This window comes from Dermacentor silvarum, chromosome 4, assembly GCF_013339745.2.
Source record: "Dermacentor silvarum isolate Dsil-2018 chromosome 4, BIME_Dsil_1.4, whole genome shotgun sequence".
Taxonomy (NCBI): Eukaryota; Metazoa; Arthropoda; class Arachnida; order Ixodida; family Ixodidae; genus Dermacentor; species Dermacentor silvarum.
The window spans coordinates 219,548,840-219,558,601 of record NC_051157.2 but is presented as its reverse complement, the minus strand read 5'-3'; the positions used below and the strand labels follow the sequence as shown (position 1 = coordinate 219,558,601).

The window sequence follows — 9,762 nt, the reverse complement described above, 5'->3', positions numbered from 1 at the left end:
CAGACTCGGCGGCGTTTGCCGCGGAGGACGGGAGAGCGCTTGCACCGCAGTTCCAACTATGAATGATGGATGGCAGGCAGCTTTAGCTCTCGACCGCCAGTTCCTTGACCGACCTCTACCGTTCCTCTCGTACTGGGCAAAGCTTTGTCGGGTCGTCTTACTCCCATTCCGCGCATGAGCGTCGAGGCGGACTGAAAGCCCACCCATGAAAGTGCGTTACGCCGTTTGTACCCACGGGCGCGGCCAAGCCAACCGTCCAAGGTTGCAGCCGCCGCCCGCTGGGCGCAACAAATTGGGCACGGGGCGCCCCTCAGAATTCAGGCAGTCCCCGCGCATGTTCGGGTATAGCCGTCCCCGCGTCCAAGCGGGGACAGCGGCGGAAAGCGTCGGGCGCAGCGAGCCGCTCCACCCACACGGGGCAGAAACGATCGTCACCCTTCACAGTCCGGTAATGATCCTTCCGCAGGTTCACCTACGGAAACCTTGTTACGACTTTTACTTCCTCTAAATGATCAAGTTTGGTCATCTTTCCAACAGACCGGCGCAACCGAAAGGCCGCGCCGGACATCGGTCCGAAGACCTCACTAAATCATTCAATCGGTAGTAGCGACGGGCGGTGTGTACAAAGGGCAGGGACGTAATCAACGCGAGCTTATGACTCGCGCTTACTGGGAATTCCTCGTTCAAGGGGAACAATTGCAAGCCCCTATCCCAATCACGAAAGAAGTTCCACGGGTTACCCAGTCTTTTCAGACAGGGATAAAGACACGCTGCTTCCTTCAGTGTAGCGCGCGTGCGGCCCCGGACATCTAAGGGCATCACAGACCTGTTATTGCTCTGTTTCGTGCGGCTAGGAGCCGCTTGTCCCTCTAAGAAGGTTGTAAGGTGCTGGGAACCCCGCACCTATTTAATAGGCTAGAGTCTCGTTCGTTATCGGAATTAACCAGACAAATCGCTCCACCAACTAAGAACGGCCATGCACCACCATCCACCGAATCAAGAAAGAGCTCTCAATCTGTCAATCCTCCCAGTGTCCGGGCCGGGTAAGTTTTCCCGTGTTGAGTCAAATTAAGCCGCAGGCTCCACTCCTGGTGGTGCCCTTCCGTCAATTCCTTTAAGTTTCAGCTTTGCAACCATACTTCCCCCGGAACCCAAATACTTTGGTTTCCCGGAAGCTGCCCGCCGAGTCATTTGAGTAACTCAGGCGGATCGCTGGTTGGCATCGTTTATGGTCAGAACTAGGGCGGTATCTGATCGCCTTCGAACCTCTGACTTTCGTTCTTGATCAAAGAAAACATTCTTGGCAAATGCTTTCGCAGTAGTTCGTCTTGCGACGGTCCAAGAATTTCACCTCTAGCGCCGCAATACGAATGCCCCCGTCTGTCCCTCTTAATCATTACCTCGTATTCCAAAAACCAACAGAACAGAAACGAGGTCTTGTTCTATTATTCCATGCAAGTTTATTCAGGCGACTCGCCTGCGTTGAGCACTCTAATTTTTTCAAAGTAAAAGCACCGGCCTTCTCGAGGCACACAATGAAGTGCACCAAGAAAGGACCGGCATGATGTTCAGTCCGAGCCGTCGCATCGGGTAGATGCACTACTCGTCTGGAACTGAGATCCAACTACGAGCTTTTTAACCGCAGCAGCTTTAGTATACGCTATTGGAGCTGGAATTACCGCGGCTGCTGGCACCAGACTTGCCCTCCAATTGATCCTCGTTAAAGGATTTAGAGTGTACTCATTTCAATTACGGGGCCTCAAAAGAGTCCCGTATTGTTATTTTTCGTCACTACCTCCCCGTGCCGGGAGTGGGTAATTTGCGCGCCTGCTGCCTTCCTTGGATGTGGTAGCCGTTTCTCAGGCTCCCTCTCCGGAATCGAACCCTGATTCTCCGTTACCCGTAACAACCATGGTAAGCAAGTAACCTACCATCGAAAGTTGATAAGGCAGACACTTGAAAGAAACGTCGCCGGCTCGTGGCCATGCGATCAGCACAAAGTTATCCAGAGTCACCACACAATACGGGCCGAAACCCGATCGATCTTGGTCTAATAAAAGCACCCGTCGCCCAAAGGGCTTCAGGCTCACTGCATGTATTAGCTCTAGAATTGCCACAGTTATCCAAGTAGGAAGAAACGATCTAAGGAACCATAACTGATTTAATGAGCCATTCGCGGTTTCGCCTTATTTCGGCATGTACTTAGACATGCATGGCTTAATCTTTGAGACAAGCATATGATTACTGGCAGGATCAACCAGGTAATCGTTCAACTGCGCGTCCAGCCATGCCGGACGCCGTTGTTGCGACGCCGAGGCCACCTTCAGGCGCCTCAGCACGCTTCGTTTTTGCAAAGCCCACCTCTTTGCACAGTCCGAGATGACGGCGTTCGAGCTCGCTACGGCGCCCTCCCCGCAGGGCTGGGTATCGCCACGCGGCAAGAAGCACGCACACTCTCGATAGATTCGTTGCGTCGACTCGGTCACGGCTTGCGGGATTTGCCATCAGCCCGCAGCACTGGTGGACCGATCGGCGCTTGCAACGTAGCCGAGACGGCAAAGCCGCCAAGCGACGGGTCACGCCCGCGCCTTCGGCGCTTTCTTATTTGACTCGTCCGAGGACGATGCGGAACACACCTCGATATCGTGGATACGGCGTCGTCCGACAACCAGCCCCTAACGCATCAAGCGGATGAGGCTGCAGACGATTGCCGAGGGATCCACGGGAGAGGCTCCGGGGACACGCTTGACGGGCACGGAGCCCGCCGCATATCAGACACCCAGGTCGCACGCACTCGGGGGGCGACTGCACTCCAACCCCCATATAATAGCAGCGATAAGTACCCAGACCTCCATGGGGCCGTACTCGTGGCATTTTCGACGGGGATTTGGCGGAAATCGTGCCGCACCTTGACGAACTTTGAAAGTTTACGTCGGCTGCACAGGGCCGAAGTCGTGAAAACCAACACCGCGCAAGAGGGTCGTGATCGTCAATGTTTCGCCAGCGGCGAGTACGGCTTCGCGAATATTCACGTGCCTGAACCACCGCGCATCCTGTGCTGACTTTCACGGCGAACGAGCTTTCCGCTGCCGCACTTTCTCTGCAAACGTTGTGCCACGCACGGTGCTGTGCTCCATGACCGTTGTTTTGGACGGTGGCTTGCGTACTCGTCGGCGTATTTCCACCTCTCGCGTGCACCACGGTGCCCCAGCTCACCGATTCAAGGCAAACGTGCGAGCCGCTTTCGGTATTTCCACGGAAAAGTTGCGCTGAACGTGGCTTGCGCGCGCCGCCCCGGCTGACGCGGTTTCGGACTTTGTCTCTGCGAGCGGTCGCGTACTCGTCGGCGCAATTCCCGACGTCGCCGCAGTGCGTGAATCGCACAAAACGCACCCGGACACCACAAATTGAAAAGTGGTACGATGTCGGCCGGGGCCGCATACCTCTATATAATAGCAGCGATAAGTACCCAGACCTCCATGGGGCCGTACTCGTGGCCGCCGGCGGCAGTTAGCGCCGAAAGAAATTCCTCATTTTTGCTTTTCAAGCCGTGTTTCCACCTCTCGCGTGCACCACGGTGCCCCAGCTCACCGATACAAGGCAAACGTGCGAGCCGCTTTCGGTATTTCCACGGAAAAGTTGCGCTGAACGTCGCTTGCGCGCGCCGCCCCGGCTGACGAGCTTTCGGACTTTGTCTCTGCGAGCGGTCGCGTACTCGTCGGCGCAATTCCCGACGTCGCCGCAGTGCGTGAATCGCACAAAACGCACCCGGACACCACAAATTGAAAAGTGGTACGATGTCGGCCGGGGCCGCATACCTCTATATAATAGCAGCGATAAGTACCCAGACCTCCATGGGGCCGTACTCGTGGCCGCCGGCGGCAGTTAGCGCCGAAAGAAATTCCTCATTTTTGCTTTTCAAGCCGTGTTTCTGCCTCTCGCGTGCACCACGGTGCCCCAGCTCACCGATACAAGGCAAACGTGCGAGCCGCTTTCGGTATTTCCACGGAAAAGTTGCGCTGAACGTCGCTTGCGCGCGCCGCCCCGGCTGACGAGCTTTCGGACTTTGTCTCTGCGAGCGGTCGCGTACTCGTCGGCGCAATTCCCGACGTCGCCGCAGTGCGTGAATCGCACAAAACGCACCCGGACACCACAAATTGAAAAGTGGTACGATGTCGGCCGGGGCCGCATACCTCTATATAATAGCAGCGATAAGTACCCAGACCTCCATGGGGCCGTACTCGTGGCCGCCGGCGGCAGTTAGCGCCGAAAGAAATTCCTCATTTTCTGCTTTTCAAGCCGTCTTTCCACCTCTCGCGTGCACCACGGTGCCCCAGCTCACCGATACAAGGCAAACGTGCGAGCCGCTTTCGGTATTTCCACGGAAAAGTTGCGCTGAACGTCGCTTGCGCGCGCCGCCCCGGCTGACGAGCTTTCGGACTTTGTCTCTGCGAGCGGTCGCGTACTCGTCGGCGCAATTCCCGACGTCGCCGCAGTGCGTGAATCGCACAAAACGCACCCGGACACCACAAATTGAAAAGTGGTACGATGTCGGCCGGGGCCGCATACCTCTATATAATAGCAGCGATAAGTACCCAGACCTCCATGGGGCCGTACTCGTGGCCGCCGGCGGCAGTTAGCGCCGAAAGAAATTCCTCATTTTTGCTTTTCAAGCCGTGTTTCCACCTCTCGCGTGCACCACGGTGCCCCAGCTCACCGATACAAGGCAAACGTGCGAGCCGCTTTCGGTATTTCCACGGAAAAGTTGCGCTGAACGTCGCTTGCGCGCGCCGCCCCGGCTGACGAGCTTTCGGACTTTGTCTCTGCGAGCGGTCGCGTACTCGTCGGCGCAATTCCCGACGTCGCCGCAGTGCGTGAATCGCACAAAACGCACCCGGACACCACAAATTGAAAAGTGGTACGATGTCGGCCGGGGCTGCATACCTCTATATAATAGCAGCGATAAGTACCCAGACCTCCATGGGGCCGTACTCGTGGACCGCCGGCGGCAGTTAGCGCCGAAAGAAATTCCTCATTTTTGCTTTTCAAGCCGTCTTTCCACCTCTCGCGTGCACCACGGTGCCCCAGCTCACCGATACAAGGCAAACGTGCGAGCCGCTTTCGGTATTTCCACGGAAAAGTTGCGCTGAACGTCGCTTGCGCGCGCCGCCCCGGCTGACGAGCTTTCGGACTTTGTCTCTGCGAGCGGTCGCGTACTCGTCGGCGCAATTCCCGACGTCGCCGCAGTGCGTGAATCGCACAAAACGCACCCGGACACCACAAATTGAAAAGTGGTACGATGTCGGCCGGGGTTGCATACCTCTATATATAGCAGCGATAAGTACCCAGACCTCCATGGGGCCGTACTCGTGACCGCCGGCGGCAGTTAGCGCCGAAAGAAATTCCTCATTTTTGCTTTTCAAGCCGTCTTTCCACCTCTCGCGTGCACCACGGTGCCCCAGCTCACCTGATACAAGGCAAACGTGCGAGCCGCTTTCGGTATTTCCACGGAAAAGTTGCGCTGAACGTCGCTTGCGCGCGCCGCCCCGGCTGACGCAGTTTCGGACTTTGTCAACACGGGCGCTCGCCGCTTTGTCAGCGCCATCTCTTAACTGTGCGCCCTGTTTGAACGGCTACTAGCGTTCTGGAAAGCGTCCGTCCGAATTGATACACCACTTTGGCCTCGGTAGCGCTGCGATTTATGCTTCAAATTTGCGTGAAACGCTGCTTGCGCTTCCCGCCCCTGCTGATGCGATTTCGGATTTTGTAGCTGCAGGCGGGCTGTAGCTATAAAATTTGTGTGAATGCATCTGCGCGAAGCAAGTGCCCCGCTTGGTCCTCTTGCGGCATTTAACGTGAGTGTAATTCTTTCAGTTAATATGCAATACGAAGCCTCGAGCCACTTGGTATTATTGGAGGGACAGTGAGACCAATTTTGTTAAGAAATTGTTTAGAAACGATGAGGACGTGCACCTTCCAGCCATCTGCCTTCCCCATCAAAAAGTGTCCTTGCTGCGCGTAATTGGAACAAACGCTTTTCCGGGTGCATTTCAATGCAAACACACCTGTTTCTTTGCGTAAAAAAAAAAAAAAAAAATACAGATAATACTGCGGTTTTGCGTGCCAAAACCGCGGTCTGATTATGATGCACGCCGTAGTGGACAACTCCGAAATAAATTAGACTACCTGGGGTTCCTTAACGTGCTCCTACACCTTAGTGCACGGTTTATTTTTTTTTTCTGCCCCAACGAAAAGCGGCTGCCGTGGCTGGGATTCGATCCCATGACCTCGCGCTCAGTAGCCAAACGCTATACCTACTGAGCAAACACGGCTGGTTTGTTTCTTTGTGTACTTGCTTTTGTTAGCTGTCTTTTTTTTCTCAGTTTAGTTGTAACTGCTTTGCTGTTTATTCACTGTCATAGACAAGGTATAATAAAGCAAGCCACTTTTTGTTTCTTCTTTTTTTTGTATTTCTTGCCAAGAGGTTCGAGCTGTTTTTATTCCCCGGCCGCCACTGTCATCATGAAATCGAGTGTTACCTTGCGCCGTCTAGGTTTTTTACGCTAATGGCGACGGACTTCGCGCTTGCTATTTCCGTAGATAGGTGGCGGTAACGTGTTTTCGCATCCATATCAACAGTCACTGGCCACCGCTGATATTATTTAAACAAGTGTTCCAGCTTTCTTACGCTATGACGCACTTCGGCGTTCTTATTTCCGTACATCCATGACGTGATTTTGACTCTTTCAGTGTGGGCGCTCCTGTGTGTGTGTGCGCGCGCGCGTGCGTGCTTGCGTACGTGCGTGCGTGTATATACGTACATACATACATTTATACAGGATTTTTATGTGACTAGAACCGATGATGTTATTGACAGCGGGCAGCCACAACTCAATGAAACCAATGACATATGTGTTGCTGTCATGTGACGCTCCTTATGTTAAGTTTTATGTTGCGCCTAATTAGTTAATCAATAAGGATTAATTGCGGAAAATGTTTATTATTCACTTTAGGGCCAATTACGTTTCATTTCGTTCTTGAGGGCATTTCAAAACGACCCATCTTTTTTTTTTTTTTTTTTTTTTTTTTGCAGCCACACACATCCAGTGTGGTGAATTATTCCGGCGTTTATTGAAAGCCCGCGAAATGTGAAATAACCCCACGTGACTGAGCTTATGTGCTACTCTATTGCGTGCACACACACACAGTCACTCACACACGCATATATATATACGGGGGGCTTCAGCGAACACTTTCAAAAACTCTTCAATAGTGCCTGTGGCAGAATGCCCAAGTCTAGTTCATGAGCTGGTCTGCTCTAAGTGGCGGACATTACTTGCACAAGCAATTGAAATGCTTAGCCGAATAATAATGAAACAGTCACTAATTAGGTTAACTAATTACCTGATGGACCACGTTGGAATGTACAAATTGTAGCCGTGGAGTTTGCAAGGCGGATCCACTCGAAACGAATTCTCGGGATGACAACAGTTTCGAGATATTGATGTAGATAATAATGAAAGCAGCTCTCGCGTGCACCACGGTGCCCCGGCTCACCGATTCAAGGAAAACGTGAGAGCCGCTTTTGATATTACCACGGACAAGTTGCACGGAACGTCGCTTGCACGCGCCGCCCGGCTAATGTTGTTTAGGACTTTCTCAACACGGGCGCTCGCCGCTTTGTCAGCGCCATCTCATAACTGTGCGCCCTGTTTGAACGGCTACTAGCGTTCTGGAAAGCGTCCGTCCGAATTGATACACCACTTTGGCCTCGGTAGCGCTGCGATTTATGCTTCAAATTTGCGTGAAACACTGCTTGCGCGTCCCGCCCCTGCTGATGCGATTTCGGATTTTGTAGCTGCATGCGGGCTATAGCTATAAAATTTGGGCGAATGCACCTGCGCGAAGCAAGTGCCCCGCTTGGTCCTTATGCGGCATTTAACGTGAGTGTAATTCTTTCAGTTAATATGCAATACGAAGCCTCGAGCCACTTGGTATTATTGGAGGGACAGTGAGACCAATTTTGTTTAGAAATTGTTTAGAAACGATGAGGACGTGCACCTTCCAGCCATCTGCCTTCCCCATCATAAAGCGTCCTTGCTGCGCGTAATTGGAACAAACGCTTTTTCGGGCGCCCTTCAATGCAAACACACCTGTTTCTTTGCGTAAAAAAAAAAAAAAAAAACAGATAATACTGGGGTTTTGCGTGCCAAAACCGCGGTCTGATTATGAGGCACGCCGTAGTGGACAACTCCGAAATAAATTAGACTACCTGGGGTTCTTTAACGTGCTCCTACACCTTAGTGCACGGTTTATTTTTTTTTTTCTGCCCCAACGAAAAGCGGCTGCCGTGGCTGGGATTCGATCCCATGACCTCGCGCTCAGTAGCCAAACGCTATACCCACTGAGCAAACACGGCTGGTTTGTTTCTTTGTGTATTTGCTTTTGTTAGCTGTCTTTTTTTTTCAGTTTAGTTGTAACTGCTTTGCTGTTTATTCACTGTCATATACAAGGTATAATAAAGCAAGCCACTTTTTGTTTCTTCTTTTTTTTTGTATTTCTTGCCAAGAGGTTCGAGCTGTTTTTATTCCCCGGCCGCCACTGTCATCATGAAATCGAGTGTTACCTTGCGCCGTCTAGGTTTTTTACGCAATGGCGACGGACTTCGCGCTTGCTATTTCCGTAGATAGGTGGCGGTAACGTGTTTTCGCATCCATATCAACAGTCACTGGCCACCGCTGGTATTATTTAAACAAGTGTTCCAGCTTTCTTACGCTATGACGCACTTCGGCGTTCTTATTTCCGTACATCCATGACGTGATTTTGACTCTTTCAGTGTGGGCGCTCCTGTGTGTGTGTGCGCGCGCGCGTGCGTGCTTGCGTACGTGCGTGCGTGTATATACGTACATACATACATTTATACAGGATTTTTATGTGACTAGAACCGATGATGTTATTGACAGCGGGCAGCCACAACTCAATGAAACCAATGACATATGTGTTGCTGTCATGTGACGCTCCTTATGTTAAGTTTTATGTTGCGCCTAATTAGTTAATCAATAAGGATTAATTGCGGAAAATGTTTATTATTCACTTTAGGGCCAATTACGTTTCATTTCGTTCTTGAGGGCATTTCAAAACGACCCATCTTTTTTTTTTTTTTTTTTTTTTTTTGCAGCCACACACATCCAGTGTGGTGAATTATTCCGGCGTTTATTGAAAGCCCGCGAAATGTGAAATAACCCCACGTGACTGAGCTTATGTGCTACTCTATTGCGTGCACACACACACAGTCACTCACACACGCATATATATATACGGGGGGCTTCAGCGAACACTTTCAAAAACTCTTCAATAGTGCCTGTGGCAGAATGCCCAAGTCTAGTTCATGAGCTGGTCTGCTCTAAGTGGCGGACATTACTTGCACAAGCAATTGAAATGCTTAGCCGAATAATAATGAAACAGTCACTAATTAGGTTAACTAATTACCTGATGGACCACGTTGGAATGTACAAATTGTAGCCGTGGAGTTTGCAAGGCGGATCCACTCGAAACGAATTCTCGGGATGACAACAGTTTCGAGATATTGATGTAGATAATAATGAAAGCAGCTCTCGCGTGCACCACGGTGCCCCGGCTCACCGATTCAAGGAAAACGTGAGAGCCGCTTTTGATATTACCACGGACAAGTTGCACGGAACGTCGCTTGCACGCGCCGCCCGGCTAATGTTGTTTAGGACTTTCTCAACACGGGCGCTCGCC

General features: G+C 51.8%; 1 non-coding gene across 1 annotated transcript; it reads right to left on the bottom strand.

Moving 5' to 3' along the window:
• Positions 1-449: 449 nt before the first annotated feature.
• Positions 450-2,264, bottom strand: LOC119451204 (small subunit ribosomal RNA). Its single transcript, XR_005191731.1, has one exon. It is a non-coding gene; the product is annotated as a small subunit ribosomal RNA (ribosomal RNA).
• Positions 2,265-9,762: the final 7,498 nt, after the last annotated feature.